The sequence below is a fragment of the Marmota flaviventris genome, unplaced genomic scaffold (genome assembly GCF_047511675.1).
Source record: "Marmota flaviventris isolate mMarFla1 unplaced genomic scaffold, mMarFla1.hap1 Scaffold_254, whole genome shotgun sequence".
Lineage (NCBI taxonomy): Eukaryota > Metazoa > Chordata > Mammalia > Rodentia > Sciuridae > Marmota > Marmota flaviventris.
Genome location: NW_027288139.1, coordinates 47,501 through 62,500, shown reverse-complemented (window position 1 = coordinate 62,500; position 15,000 = coordinate 47,501).

Sequence of the window (15,000 nt, the reverse complement as noted above, 5' to 3'; positions counted from 1 at the left end):
GCCACCGGGTCAGAAACACAAGCATATACACGAGAATGTGCATAGCGACGGGTTTCCACCCTGTGGAACTTGGGAGTCCACAGTGAGTGGTCTGTGGTCTGAAAAGGGCAGCCTCGTTAGTTGCAGTCACTGAACGCTAGGTGGCGCAAAGCTACCGTCATTTTGGAAGGCCTGCCTGAGTTCCATTTCCAGTTTAGATATAATCTATCTACATGTGTAGACATAGATAGATAGAGAGAGAGACAGACAGACAGACTTAGATATGTATATCTATATCCATATAGAGATCACTAAGCTGCAAGCCGCCGCGTCATATCTTCCTCTCTTCCCTCAGCCTACTGAGTCCCTGGAAAGACAGATGGGCACGGGCCTCAGTGCGGTTGTTCCCCCGCCCCCCCTCCCCCATACAGTAAAGTCCCCCGGAAGCACTGGGGGGCGGGGAGGACATATCGCTTTCACCCCTGGTATCTGATCACTTTCCTTAGCCTTTAACATGCCCCACCTAGGAGATAGCTTCTGTGCCTCTGCCCGACCCTTGGAATTTGAACTATAATCCACACTTCCCCCATCCCACTCACTCCAATTCCCCAGCAGTAGTCCCTCCCAAGGCTGTCACCACTAGAGGTCCATAGTAAACACCTTCCCCCACCCCTGAGAGTTATGAGGGAGGGCCTGGATGAGGTTAAGAGAGAAACAAACAAAAACAAAACAGTGATGTTTCCTTGTGTGTGTGTGTGTGTGTGTGTGTGTGTGTGTGTCTAGTGTGTACCGGTCTGCGCACAAAACCCAAACAGGATGAATTTGGGCCTGGGAGAAGGAGAGGGGGGCCCTTCCTGGGTTTACTTTCTGGGGAAGGGAAGAGACAAAGGAAAAAAGGTGAGGGTGTTGCCCAGCAATCAAGACCGTTTGTGGACCAATGCCCAAGGCCCTGGGTCTCTTCCCCAGCCTAGCATCACAAAAGAAACAAAAGTAGTGAACAAAGAGAGACTCAAACAACCAAAACAGGCAAGGAAATCTCATCTCAAAGTGCCCACGGGAAAGGAAAAAAAAAAAAAAAATTGAAGACTGCCGTGCTGGGCTGGGATGGGCTGGGGTCCTTTATATCTCAGCGTTGGAGTGCTCGCCTAGCATATTCGAGGCCCTGGGTTCCATCCTCGGCTCCAGATAAAAAGAAACTAATAACACAAAGGCATTGTTTCCAACTAGGCCAAATAAATAAATAAATAAATAAATAAAATCAAGACACTAGAAGAGACCTTGCTCACACACACACACACAAAAAAAAAGCGGGGGGGGGGGGGGCAGATCAAGATGGAAATCACTCTACCCTTGGCATCCAATAGACAAATAAGGCTCCCCATACTCATGTCAGGGTTTCCTTGGTGGGGATGGAACTAAAAACCAGCCCCTCACACAGGGGCTGGTTTCTGACTGGAGCCTGGAACTGGGGACTGAACACAGACACAGTTTACCACTGAGCTAAACCAACATCCCTTTTTTATACAGATATTTTTATACATTTTTGGTAAATCCATTGATTTATGAGTTGAACCCAGAAGCGCTCACTTGACCACTGACTGAGCCACATCCCCATATTCAATTTATCTATCTATCTATTCATTTGTTTTCTGGCTTGCTTGCTTGTTCTAGTTAAAGCTTGGTCCCAGGGTTTCAAAAACTGACTTCCAGACCACTCACGTAGAAAGGAATCAAGCCTTTATTAAAGCACAAGTAGTGGCGACTGAGCAGAAGAACATAAAGCTGTTCCCCTGGCCAGCCCCAAACAATTGCAAGGGTGCCCCTTATAAGCCTGAAACCTGCAAAAGGGACGTTTTGGGGGGAGGGGGCGTCTAGCTAATGCAAGCAAGCCATGTTACAGAAGCGGGAGAGTGAAGTCAGGCGGAGGGACGCTCAGCCAATCACAATCAGCCTAGCCACTCCAGTGACAGAAGCATAGCCCCCCCCCCCCCCCCCCCCCGTTATGGGCTAGTTACAGAAACAATGTCCCATCACGTAGTTCCGTGTTCTTAAAGGTTTCTATAGCACAAGGAAAAGAACATCTTGCCCCAGTCATCACCCTTCTACTTGGCCTGGTTGTTTTACAGAATGGAGACATAAAACAAAACGGAGTCCCATTTGCTTTTACTATCACAACTTTTCTTTTGGAGACAGGGGTCTCGCGAGGTTACTTTCTCTCGCTATGAGCTTACAATCCTTCTCTCAAGCTCCTCCTGATCCTCTGGGGGGGGGGGGGGGAGGACAGACATGAACCCCCAACCCATGCCTGGCTAAAACTTGCATTTTAATTATTTTCCCCTTTAATTTCTTGAGTTGTAGATGGATGGACACACTATCTTTACCCTATTTGCTTGTGTGCCCCTTTGTTTTGGGTTCTGTGGTGCTCAGGATCGAATCCGGCGCCCCACACGTCCCAGGCAAGTGGTCTACTACCGAGCTAAAACCCTAGCCCAAGCTTTGCATTCTAGAATGAATACATTTCCTTCAATGCTGAAGGAACACAGACATATTTATTGTACAACAAGCCCAGAGATCTTCACATCACATTGCCTAGAAGTCCTACGTACATTCATTGACCTTTGACTTTGGAAGCCACGTTCAGAATCTATGACTCTGGCCAGATAACTGCCACGATGTGGTTTTTGCTCACCAACAGTTGGACCTAGGTGAACAGCTTGGACTCAAGTGGACAAATACTCTTATGCGTTCAGAAAACAGTGCCACTCACCTGGTACAGGAGTATTCTTTCAACAAACGATCACCAAACCCTTACTTACTCAATTAAAACTAACAGATGTGAAAACTGGTCATTAATGGCACAGATCTTTTTATTTATTTATTTATTTTTAAACTTTTTTTTAGAGAGAGTGTGAGAGCGAGAGACAGAGAGAGAGAGAATTTTTAAATATTTATTTAGTTAGTTAGTTAGTTAGTTAGTTAGTTAGTTAGTTTTCGGTGGACACAACATCTTTGTTAGTATGTGGTGCTGAGGATCAAACCCGGGCCGCACGCATGCCAGGTGAGCGGGCTACCACTTGAGCCGCATCCCCAGCCCCAAGCACAGATCTTTTTTTTCTTTTTTTTAAATCTGAATGTTACACCGAATGCGAATGCATATGTTAGAACTTCCACATGTGTCACTGACTATGGGATAAGTTTAGAGCTTCGATACAATACACGTTCTAATAAAAAGGGCACTAATTGGTGACCTCTCATGTAGGAAACCTATATGTCTTTAAGTGTACCGACTTTTGAAGAATAAAATAATCTCTCACACACAGCATACTACTCTAGTCCCCAGATGTGCACACATCTCCAGTGACAGACATGTGGGGTGATTCAGGAGAATCACAAGACTAACACAGCCTCAGCAACTTATGGAGCCCTGCGGTAATGAGAGACAGAGAGAGAGAGAGAGAGAGAGAGAGAGAGAGAGAGAGAGAGAGAGAGAGAAGGGGGGGTAGGTGTTGGGGGGGGTGTTGCTCAGAGGCAAAGCATCTCAGAAGGAAGAGGGGGAATTTATTATAATAAGAAAACATAAGAACTGAACCTTTACAGCAACAAAACTCTGACGACTCTGCTGACACTCTGTTGTTCGAGGCCTAACAAGGTTATCAAACAGAAAAGTGATTTTCTGGATGGAAATTCTAAATATTTGTTAGCCAATGGGCAGATAACCGACCCTGAAAGTCAATATAGCCTTCACCTACGATTAGGGAGGGGGAGGGAAGGAAAAAGAGAAAGGAAAAAGGATATGGGTTTTAACATGAGCCTCAGTGGCTGAGCAGTGAGACTTATACTCAAAGCATATAAAGTGGACCCCTGTTACATTTTCTTTCTGACCCCCCCCCCACCTCCCCCCCCCCCAGTTCCTTGATTTGACAGTTGGGAGAAAATTTTTTTTAAAAAAGACAAAAAGGACAACAACAGCAACAGACAGAAACCACAGCCACCCTTACGAATTTCTGAATTTACATGAGTGAATTACTCTTCTTGATTCTCAGTAACATAGTTTATACTTTTCATGGTTTTTGGTTTGTTTGTTTGTATGTAGTTAAAAAAAATCAGAAGAAATTATTGGTATTCATTGCATATAGAGTGACCCATGTTAGCTGGATCTTATCTCTCAGTTGCAAAGAAGGGGGGGGGGCGAAAGGGGGGAGGGGTTGTTGTTGTTGTTGGTGGTGGTGGTGGTGGTGGCAAAAAGCAACCTGGAACCTGCTTTACCTAGGCTACTGGTTTGATAAAGTCTTCCTTACATGGATGTGTTGTAGGGACAAATGAGGCAAGGCACCGACCGAACAGAGCAGGAAAACGGTTTTATTTGGCTGCAGCCAAGTTCAGAGGACACGGCTGGCTTTTGCTGTAATGAATTAATCCCCTGAGTTCAGGTAGTCTCAGAGTTTTCTACCGAGCATGTAAGGGGAGGGGCTCAGAAACTCATGGTCAGCAGAAGTTCACATAAAAGCAGCTTTTTCTCTCACTGTTCTGGGCATGTTAACCCCTCGAGGACAACACCTGAGAAGGGGAGAGCTTCTTCTCCCCTGTCTAGTCTCCCCCTGCCAGCTGTTACCATGGAGTCCAGTTGGTAACTTCTTCTCGTATCTTAAACCTGTAGACATCTCTGTGAAGTCCAGCTCAAGGCCAGAGGCCTTGTTTGCACATTTCTTCAAAGTACTATTCTGGATATGTTTGTGAAAAACTAGTAAGGGGGAGTGCTGGTATCTTCTCGGCCAGTGGCCAAGTAAACAGGGTGACACGAAAATAGGAAGTTTATCCACCTTGAATTCTTTGGCAGAGACTCTTCGGGCTGACAGACCTAAAACCAGTCTGGGTGAAGATTTCTGAAGAGGCCCAGTTAAGACTTTTCAGTGGAGAAAGGGGGTGCCACTTCAGATGATGAATCATCGCAAAGACACATTGGACTGACCCAAACATATCACATATTTTAAGATTCTTCTCATTCACGGCAAAGAGTAAGCAGTTTTACCTAACAATAGTTTGGTTTCAAAAGGCCTTTTTTTTTTTTTTTTTTAAATCTAATCCCCCTGCTTTTCCCTTAGAGCTCTTCTCTTTTCTCTAGGAAAACTCTACTCTTAGTCAGAGGTCCAAATCTCCATTCAAATGACACAGGAAAAAAAAAAAAAATTCTCTCAAGCACCTGGCCCCCTCCTGCCCCAAACAAAAAAGTTCTGGGTGATCAATGAATTTAAGAGGCAGGAAGAATGGATCATTAACAGAAATGAACATAACCACAGTTACTACTTTCTAAGAATTGGAAAGAATTACCCAGGGCAGAGCTTCCAATTGAAACACTGTAATTATTAGAGAACAAACAAACAAACAAAGAAACAAACAGACAGACAGACAAACAAAAACCCCGAAGTACAAGAGACTCTCCCCTTCTCTCTCTATAACTTACACTCTCTCTCTCTCTCTCTCTCTCTCTCTCTCTCTCTCTCTCTCTCTCGCTTGATTTTCAGTTTCTCACTTAGTGGAGCACCCCTTTTCTTTAGGATCAATCTCCTCCTAGGTTTCTTTTTATACCAAAGGGGGGCAAGTTACACATGATCCAGGAGAAGGAGGCCAAAGCAATCAGATTACTAAGGAACATCAGGAGAGAGAAATTAAATGCTGGTGGACACATTGAACCAATGCTGTGAAACAAATGATATTCAAATTAACCTCTTAGTTTAGTTTTAAACCAATCGGTCAGCATAAATGCAGAGTTAGAGAGACAAACTGACCCTTAAAACAGATACGCGAAACCATACTGGAATTTGAAACAGGTTGGGAATTGTGAACAGCCTGGAGAGGCCACATTTTTCTTCCTTCAGGGGCAGTGGGAGAGACTTTGCACTGCCTTTTGTTATGTAAATTAGAACTGAGACCTGCCCCCAAGCAAGCCCGGTTTAGTGTAAGAATCTTACTTCCCCGCCCGTCCTGATAACTGGCACCCCATCCTGACAGAAAACAAATTTTCCCTTGCAGACAAAGTGGTAGGAACCCAAAGAGGCTGGAACCACCCCTCCCCCCCCCCCCCCAAAGAAAAACCACAATGGCACCGAGAAGGAATAGTACAAGTACCTGCTCTCTCTAGGCTACTGGTTTGATAAAGTTGACACTTTGTTGGGGGTATTTCAATCTCACCTTGACCCCTGACCTGCCCCTCTCAAGAGTTTGTGAAAGATGGATGCTGCTATTTCTCCCTGAGATTTGTGAATCTACAGGTTTATACTTTCTTTGGGTTTAATCCGGTTCTTGAAATGACTCCTGGCAGTGGCCAACATGCCCGACCTCCAGCTTACTTTTGTGTTGTTCAGAGAAGAGTTGTGGTGTGATTTCATCTTTTAGACTTTGTGGAGATTTGGTTTATGTTCCATTCTACGGTCAACTTTGGTAAACATTCCGTATTCGCTTTAAAAGAATGTCTGCTGTGTGGTGGTGGCCTTGCAGTGTTCTGAACATGCCCATTAGGTGTGGGTTGTTCGCGATGTAGTTCTGCTGTCCTTTGTTACTGATTATTTATTTATGGCCTAAGTCGTCAGCTGCTAAGGGATGAGTGTTCTCGCCTCTTTGCCATAATAGATTTATCCATCTTTTCTTTTAATTCTCTCTGGTTTTCATGTAGGTATTTATTTATTCATTCATCCATTTATTTATTTTTCAGCTAGCTGTAGATGGACACAATATCTTTATTTTTATTTATTTATTTTTATGTGGTGCTGAGGATGGAACCCAGGGCCTCACGAATGCAAGGCAAGCACTCTACCACTGAGCTACAATCCCAACCCTCATGTAGGTATTTTGAGGTTATTGAAAGACTTGCACACTACCTTAAGATTGTTGAATGCTTCCTCAAACATCTGACTGTTTATCAATGTGCTATGTTCCTCCTACGCCTGGCAGTGATTGTCTTGTGTGTACCTTGAAGTCATACTGAAAATAAAATAAATAAGTGACTGGGTACAGTGGCCTATGCCTGTCATCCCAGACACGCTTCTCTCTCTCTCTCTCTCTCTCTCTCTCTCTCTCTCTCTCTCTCTCACACACACACACACACACACACACACACACACACACACAGCCGAGGCAGGAGGATCGAGAGTTTAAAGCCACCCTCAGCAAAAGTGAGACACTAAGCAACTCAGTGAGACCCTGTCTCTAAGTAACATACTAGATAGGTAGGGCTAGGGGATGTGGCTCAGCAGTCAGTGAGTGCCACTGAGTTCAATCCCTGGTTACAGGCCTCCTCCAATAAATAAACAGATAAATAAATACATATGTTTATTTTGTTTATTTAGGTGATGATGATGATTTTAATGTGGTGCTGGGATTGAACCCTGTGCCTCATACGTACTTGGTAAGTGCTGTACCATTGAGCCACAACACCAGACTGACAACACCATGAAGTGCTCTTGCTCAGACTGTGGTCTCCTGTGTGGCTGGGGAGGGCAGGGGTTGGGTCCATTTAGGGCTGATAGATATTGGTTGCACTGCTACTTCTTAGATGAAACAGTGCGTAATATGTACACACAGATAAAAATGAAGGTAGAGATGGCAAGCTTTCTCCAGCTTGATTTATCCCAGAGCATGTGGTGTTTCAGTCTAGGGCAACAGACCATGCTTTTTAGCCAAGGCACCCTCACTTAGAGCCCTGTTACAGCTTCTTATTACCAAGTGCCTAAATGTAAAATTTGGCTCCGTGATATTGATAGATCAATAAAAATAAAAATACAACAACAACAACAAAAAAAAAAAAAAAAAAAAAGAAAGAAAGAAAGAAATAAAAAGATAAAATGGCCAAACAGACAAAATAGAACTCCACAAGGAAGAATCCTTTTTCCTATTATGATTAGTATTCTTTTTTTTTTTTTTTTTCTGTTTCGTAGTACGTTGTCGGTGGACAGCACACCTTCTTTCGATTTGTTCCTTTTTGTATGGCGTGCTAAGGCTCAAACTCTGTGCTAGGCCGGTCCTCTGCCACTGACCCAAAGACACAGACAGCCCCTAGACAAGAAAGGATTCTCAGAGGCTGGTCATCTTCCAATTTTTTTTTTTTGTACTGAAAAAGCAGGAAACACAAAGCCCAAAGACAAGCAGATCAAATTCCCAAGCAACCGATTTCAAACTGATTTTTACATGTTTCCGTCAATTCCTACATAGTCTGGATGGATCCAACCGTGGCCTATCAGTCAGTCGGCCTGACTAATTGTGGCTTCACCGTGGTGGTTTCGGTTTTGAAGTCCCACACCGCCGGATTCTCTAGGGGTGCTGGGCAGACTGCCGGCGCCTCCTGCTGCTGCGGGGGACCCTGGCGCGGGGTGGGGGGTGGGGTGGGGGTGGGGGTGGGGTGGGCAGCTGGCGGGACGTGTCCAGGTGACTTTCTACGACCCCTGCTAAGCGGATCTCGCTGACACCGACCGAGGTTCCGCGTCCCTTCCGCCTGATTTTGTTGACGGTTTTCGAGCTCCCCCTGGTGGCCGCTTTTATAGGAGCGTCTTAATCCACTTCTGAGAAGTATCTGTTCAGGTCCTTGGCCCATGGATTGATTGGATTATTTGTTTGATTCTTTTTTTTTTTTTTGGCTTTTTGTCCCCCCCCCCCCCCCCCCGTTGTTGTTGTTGTTGTTGTTTCGCTCTGGGACAAGGGCCCACGCTTTTTAGCCAAGGCAACCGCTCTTAGAGCCCTGTTATAGCTTCTTATTACCAAGTGCCTAAACGTAAAATTTGGCTCTGTGACCCAATGGAAAATGACTTGCGGTTTAAGAAAATGCTCAAAAAACAACAAAAAACTCAGGTAAATAGATAGGTAAATAGACGGCCATTTGTAGCGGCGGTGGAGGCTGCGTTCCGCAGGCGCTGCGGAGAAGCTCAGAGGAGCCAGTCCCCGGCCGCTACAGCCCCTGACCCCTGCGCTCAGTCGGCTTCTCTGCGCCTCGGGCGGCACCAAGTCAGCCCCGGGGCTTGCTGCCGCGCCCAGAGTCCTTCCTGGCAGCTCCCGGCGCTCGGGACCCCCGCCCGTCCGCACACGTCCCCGAAGCCGGGCCTAGGGCGGGCGGCGGCGGAGGCTCGGCGCGGCTCGGCGCGGCCCGGCCCGGCTGGGCTCCGCAGTTTTGAAGAAATCTATACGTTTCAAAGACAGATTCTCAGAGTAAAGGATCGTGATGAGTTTCCAATGATTTTAATTGGTAATAAAGCAGACCTGGATCATCAAAGACAGGTTACACAGGAGGAAGGACAGCAGTTAGCATGGCAACTTAAAGTAACATACATGGAGGCATCAGCAAAGATGAGGATGAATGTAGATCAAGCCTTTCATGAACTTGTCCGGGTTATAAGGAAATTTCAAGAGCAAGAATGTCCTCCTTCACCGGAACCAACTCGGAAAGAAAAAGACAAGAAAGGCTGCCATTGTGTCATTTTCTAAGAATCCCTTGAATTTTAGCTACCAACTCCCAGGAAAAGCCCTCATCTCCTCCTCCTCTCCTGATGGTTTACCTCATGTTGGTACCTTTCTAGCCTTAGACAAATGATCACCGTGTTAGCCTTAGACCAAGAAGCCGGCTAATCCTTTCCAGACCAATTTAAAGGAAACACTAAGGCTGCTTCAAAGATGATCTGATTCTTTCTAAATACATGTCTACATATACAGACATATTCTTCTTTTAAGGGCTTGCATCTTAATAGGGATGAATCAGTTGTGCAACCTAAGCTGTTTGCTAAGCTGAAGTTTTAGGTTGTGAAATAATTTTTAACTTCTGGAATCATATTACCTACTGTTATTCTAACATCCACAGGAGGGTTGTTTTTTTTAATATGAATTTTTTGCCTATCTTTAAAGATTTTGATGTCAACCTTACATAACCTTAAATACACTGAACGGAGTTTACAAAATTGAGACATATCAGACCTTTCTTGATACTACAGCTTTTGTTTCCCAGTGGCCAAAATACCAAAATACCTATTGTATTTATGGATTAAAACCTGCTTCTCGGGGCTGGGGATGTGGCTCAAGTGGTAGCGCGCTCGCCTGGCATGCGTGCGGCCCGGGTTCCATCCTCAGCACCACATACAAAGATGTTGTGTCCGCCGAAAGCTAAAACATAAATATTAAAAAATTCTCTCTTTAAAAAAAAAAACAAAAAACTGCTTATCAAGCCTGTGATGACTCCTCCTCTTGAAGATGATAGTGTTCTATGTGGCCAAATATTTGGACTCATTCTGGACTTGGGCATCTCAATGTGTACTTGGTTTCTTAATTTAACTCTTTCACAGCCATGCTAAGGATAAGAATGAATGATTTCTGTCTGTCTTCCTTTTCAAGTATTTCAGGTTTAAGGCATTCCAAAAAAACTAAAGTTGTTTTTGTTTGCTGTCATATAAAACACGGAATTGAGCTTTCCAGAGTCACAGATGGTTAATGTTTTTGCTATGTACTTTTGTGCATTATTTTCTTATTGAACTATTCAACAAGTATTTTTATATGTTTGTAAGCAAATATGCTTCACAGCATACCTTGTGTATATGTAAAGATAAGTATTTAATTCTCACTGTTCACTTTTAACTGACAAAGAAAAAAAAAGTGGAAACCACAGAAACTGTGGTAGAACTTTTACTTGCTGGTCTGATCCTGGTTGTATCTATCTTTGGCCAGTTTTATCCCCATTCAAGAAACCTTCCCAATCGAATACAACTGGATGAGAGTCTGAAATCATTTCAATATCCCCTGCTATATATTGACTGTTATATCAAGTATTAATTGTAAAACTTGTAATTGACAATCAGTATAACTGTGGATGGCTTCTGATTTTGTTTTAATTCTGTGGATTCTGTTTAAGCAATTCAAAAGTATGTTCCTGATTGTGAGATACTAAGTGGTATGGCAGAGTTGTCACTTTATTGAATGTGTACAACAGTCCCATGACCTTTATAGAGCATACCCTTGGATAGCTTCAGGTGCTGAAATTAAAGTTGATCTGTTTTCACAAGATGAAAAAAAAAAATTGGTAAATAAAAACACAAATACAGATAAGAATTAATGGGCTGGGGATGAGGCTCAAGTGGTAACGCGCTCCCCTGGCATGCGCGGGGCGCTGGGTTCTATACTCAGCACCACATAAAATAAAATAAAGATGTTGTGCTCACTGAATACTGAAAAACAAACATTAAAAAATTCTCTCTCTCTCTCTCTCTCTCTCTCTCTCTCTCTCTCTCTCTCTCTCCCTCCCTCCCTCCCTCCCTCCCTCTCCTTCTTTTGTCTTTAAAAAAGAAAAATAAGTAAAAGTTAAAAAAGGGGCTGGGGATGTGGCTCAAGTGGCAGCGCACTCGCCTGGTTGCGTGCGGCCCGGGTTCGGTCCTCAGCGCCCCATACAAACGAAGATGTTGTGTCCACCGAAAACTAAAAAGTAAATATTAAAATTCTCTCTCACTCTCTCTTAAAAAAATAAAAAAAAATGCTTATATATGTATATAAAATGTGGCCAGACAAAATAGAACTCCACAAGGAAGAATCCTTTTTCCTATTATGGTCAGCATTCTTTTTTTTTCTTTTTTCTTTTTTAGAGTAGTTGTAGGTGGACAGCACGCCTTCTCTTGACTGTGTTCCTTTTTGTATGCCACGCTAAGGCTCAAACCCAGTGCCTCCTATGTGCTAGGCCGGCCCTCTGGCACTGAACCACAGACACAGACAGAGGAGGAAGGATTCTCAGAGGCTGTTCATCTTCCGGTTTTTTTTTTTTTTTTTTTTTGGGTACAGAAACAGGCGGAAACACCAAGCCCAAAGACCAGCAGATCAAATTCCCAAGCAACCGATTTCAACGGGTTTTTACACGTTTCTGTCAATTCCTCCATTCTGTGGATGGATCCGACCGTGGCCTAGCAATCTGCCCGTCTGATAGTGGCTTCACCGTGGTGGTTTCGGTTTTGAAGTCCCACACCGCCCGTGTCCCCGGCCGGATTCTCTAGGGGTGCTGGGCCGATCTGCCTGCGTCTCGCGCCCGCCGCTGTGGGGGGCCCTGGCGGGGCGACCCGGCTGGTGGGATGTGTCCGGGTGACTCTCTACGACCCCTGCGGAGCGGATCCCGCTGACGCCGCCCGAGGTTCCGCGTCCCTTCCGCCTGATTTGGTTGACGGTTGTCGAGCTCCACCTGGTGGCCGCTTTCATGGGAGCGTCTGATCCTCGGAAGTCGCCAAGGCGTGATATTCGGTGGCGGTGGCCGAGACAGAGATCCAGGAGTTGGGCGGCGCCAGCGGAACTGTCTCGGTCGCGCTGGGCTGGGCCGTTGTGGCCCGTTGGCGGTATACTGGACCGGCAGGCTTTTTGTGTGTGTGTCGGTTGTCTTCTCTCCCTGCTCGGTCCGGGCCGCGGGCGCCTCGGGTGGCAGTCTGAGCGGTTCCTTCGCCGCCACGGGCTTCGCTTGGCCCCGTCTGGGTCGGTCGCCGGGACTCCTGTGTTATTTTTCTCCCGCTGCCTCTCCCTCTCCCTCTCCCTCTCTCTCACGGGTTTTGGCCGCGGGGCCGCGGGGCTGCGCCGGGCGGGCCAGAGGGGTGTGCTTGGCCGGCCTTGCCGCATTCCCTCTTTGGGGGCCCGCTGCCCGGGGCTTGTCCTGATGGCTATGCCCGGCGTCCTTCGGTGGTGGGTCGCCTTAGCGTGTTCCCCGGCCGCCCCCCGGTCCTGCTCGTTGGAGATGGTGGTCCCCGTCTCTTGTTTTCGCCTTCGTCCACGAGGGTCGACCAGTTGTCCCTAGGGGCTCTGGAGCTCGGTGATGGGCCCGATATCGCGGTGTGCTGACCGCGACTCTGTTCAGGGAAGGCGGCGGTGCTGAGTGAACTGTTCCCCGTTGCCCCGGTCGCGATTGTTTTGGCCCGAGTTGGCCGTTTTCTGCCATCGGGTAGGTGCTGACACGTTGTCCTCTGGCGCGTGCCGCCAGAGGGAGGGAGCTTGGGCCTCCGGGTGCGTGCCGGGCTCTGGGCTGATGGGGTGGCCCGGACCCGTTCCCTCTGGAGCTGCTTGCCTGGGCCTGCGTGCGACGGCTCTTTGGCGCACCTGGAGTGCCCTCGCGGTGGTGCCACCTCCGGCCGGCCGGTCTTCTGGCGCCGGGGGGCGGCGGGGGAGGTGGCGGGTGGTCCTTTACCGCCCGTGCGCTCCTCGCTGCGGGCACCGGGGGCGGTGTGACGACGCTCGTTTCCATGGCTCTGAGTCGCGCGTGTCAGGCGTTCCCCGTTCCGTGTCGTCGGCCGCTCTCCCTGGGGTGTGGGGCCGGTGAGGCCGTAGCAGGCTCCTCTTAGAAGCGGTCCTCGCCGGGTCTCCCCCTGCTCCCTGGGTCTCTCCCGCCCACCCTGCTGATCGATGTGGTGACTCTGCGCTCTCCTGGGCTGGACCAAAGCCGCGCCAGGCGAGGGACGGACATTCATGGTGAATGGGCCAGCTCTTCTCGTCCTGCCTGCGGGTCCCTCGCCTTGCCTCCCCGCCCGTTCGCGGTGCGGGGAAGGGCGGGGGTGCGGAATCCGGCCTCGACCTCGCTCCCGGGGTCCTTTGACGTAGCGGGTGCTTCTCGCTCGCCGCCCGCTCTGGGCGGCCAAGGGCCGTGTGTGGCCCTCCCCGCGCCGGGGAGGGCTGCCGCCGTGCTGCTTTGGCGCGACGGTGCGCCTCTGCTTCGGTGCTCCTGGGGCGCTCCGGGTCGTTTCCTGAGGTGCCTGAGGCTGAGCCGGTGTGTGCTGTTCCCGATCCCAGTGCCGCTGCCGCGGCCGGCCGCCGCCTCGCTGTCGGTCTCGCCCCGTCTGCGGGGGTTTCTGAGGCGAGTGCCCGAAAGGAAGAGCGTTGTTGCTTCGCTCGGGGGATCGAGGTGGTAAGCTCGGCAGCGTTGCGCGTTCCCTCTCCGGGGGGAGCGGGTTGCGTTGTCGTCCCCAGTGCCGAGTGGCGTGGGGAGTGTTAGGCGAGCGGGCGCCCGGGCGCTCTTCCCCACCTCCGGTGGGGAAAAGGAGACGTCGCCCGGGCGTTTGAGCGATTGTGGCGGGACGCCGAGCTGGGGCCGGTCCGGTCCCCGAGGCGATGGGGCTTTGGGTGTCCCCGGCCGCGAACGCTCAAGAAGCCTTGTGCTTGCCCATACCGCAGATCCCCCTCGTTGTCTCGGCGGCCGGTTGGGAGAGGGGCTGGGTCGGGTGCCGCCCACCCTCAGTGAGGAACGTTTCTCTAGCGATCCGTGAAGGGCGTGCCTCGTGTGGGGTACCGGATTCCCCCATTGGCCGCCCCCTGCCTTGTGCGCTACGCTACCGTCGGTGGTGTGTGTAGGCGAGAGTCCCCCCCCTTCCCGCCGTCTGGGAGGGCGGGGGTCCGCCGGCCCCCCGCGGGTGGGGGCCGAGCGCCTGCTCTTTGTGCCTACCGCGGCCCACGCCTCCCCCCCTCGAGTCGGGGGAGGGTTCCCGCTGGGCCTGGCCGGGCCCTCTGGCGCACGTGGGGCCACTGTGTGGGCCGCTGGTGCCTGCCGCGTGTGTGCGCGCGGTGGCGGTGGGGCTCTGTTCGCGCAGCCGGGGGTTGAGGGGCCCCGTCCCCCCTTCCCCCTCGCCCGCTGCGAGTGGCCCTCTGCCCGCTCCCGGTCCCGAGCCGGCGGGCGGCCTGCGTGCGTGTGCGCTGGCCTGGGGCGCGGCCGCCGCGGCCCCCCCTGGGAGCGTTCCGCGGGCGGCGTGGTGAGCGAGCGGACCCTGGGGCCGTAGAGGCCCAGGTCGTGGGACTCGACCGGCACGAGGTGTGGCGTTGCATGCTGGCGTTTGGAGTCCAGGCGCGTCTCGTCGCGTGGAGGGCCACCCTGTGGTGGCGGGGCGGCGGGTCTCGTTGGGAGGCTCCGGGGCTGGGACCGGAGGCCGGGTTGGCGTCGCAGGCGGTGCGGGACCGCCCTCGCGTGTGGCGGTGGGACCCCGCTTGTTTTCCTGGCGGCCCGACTCTGTGCCCGAGGTCTTCTCCCCGGTTTCCTCTCCGCGTTTC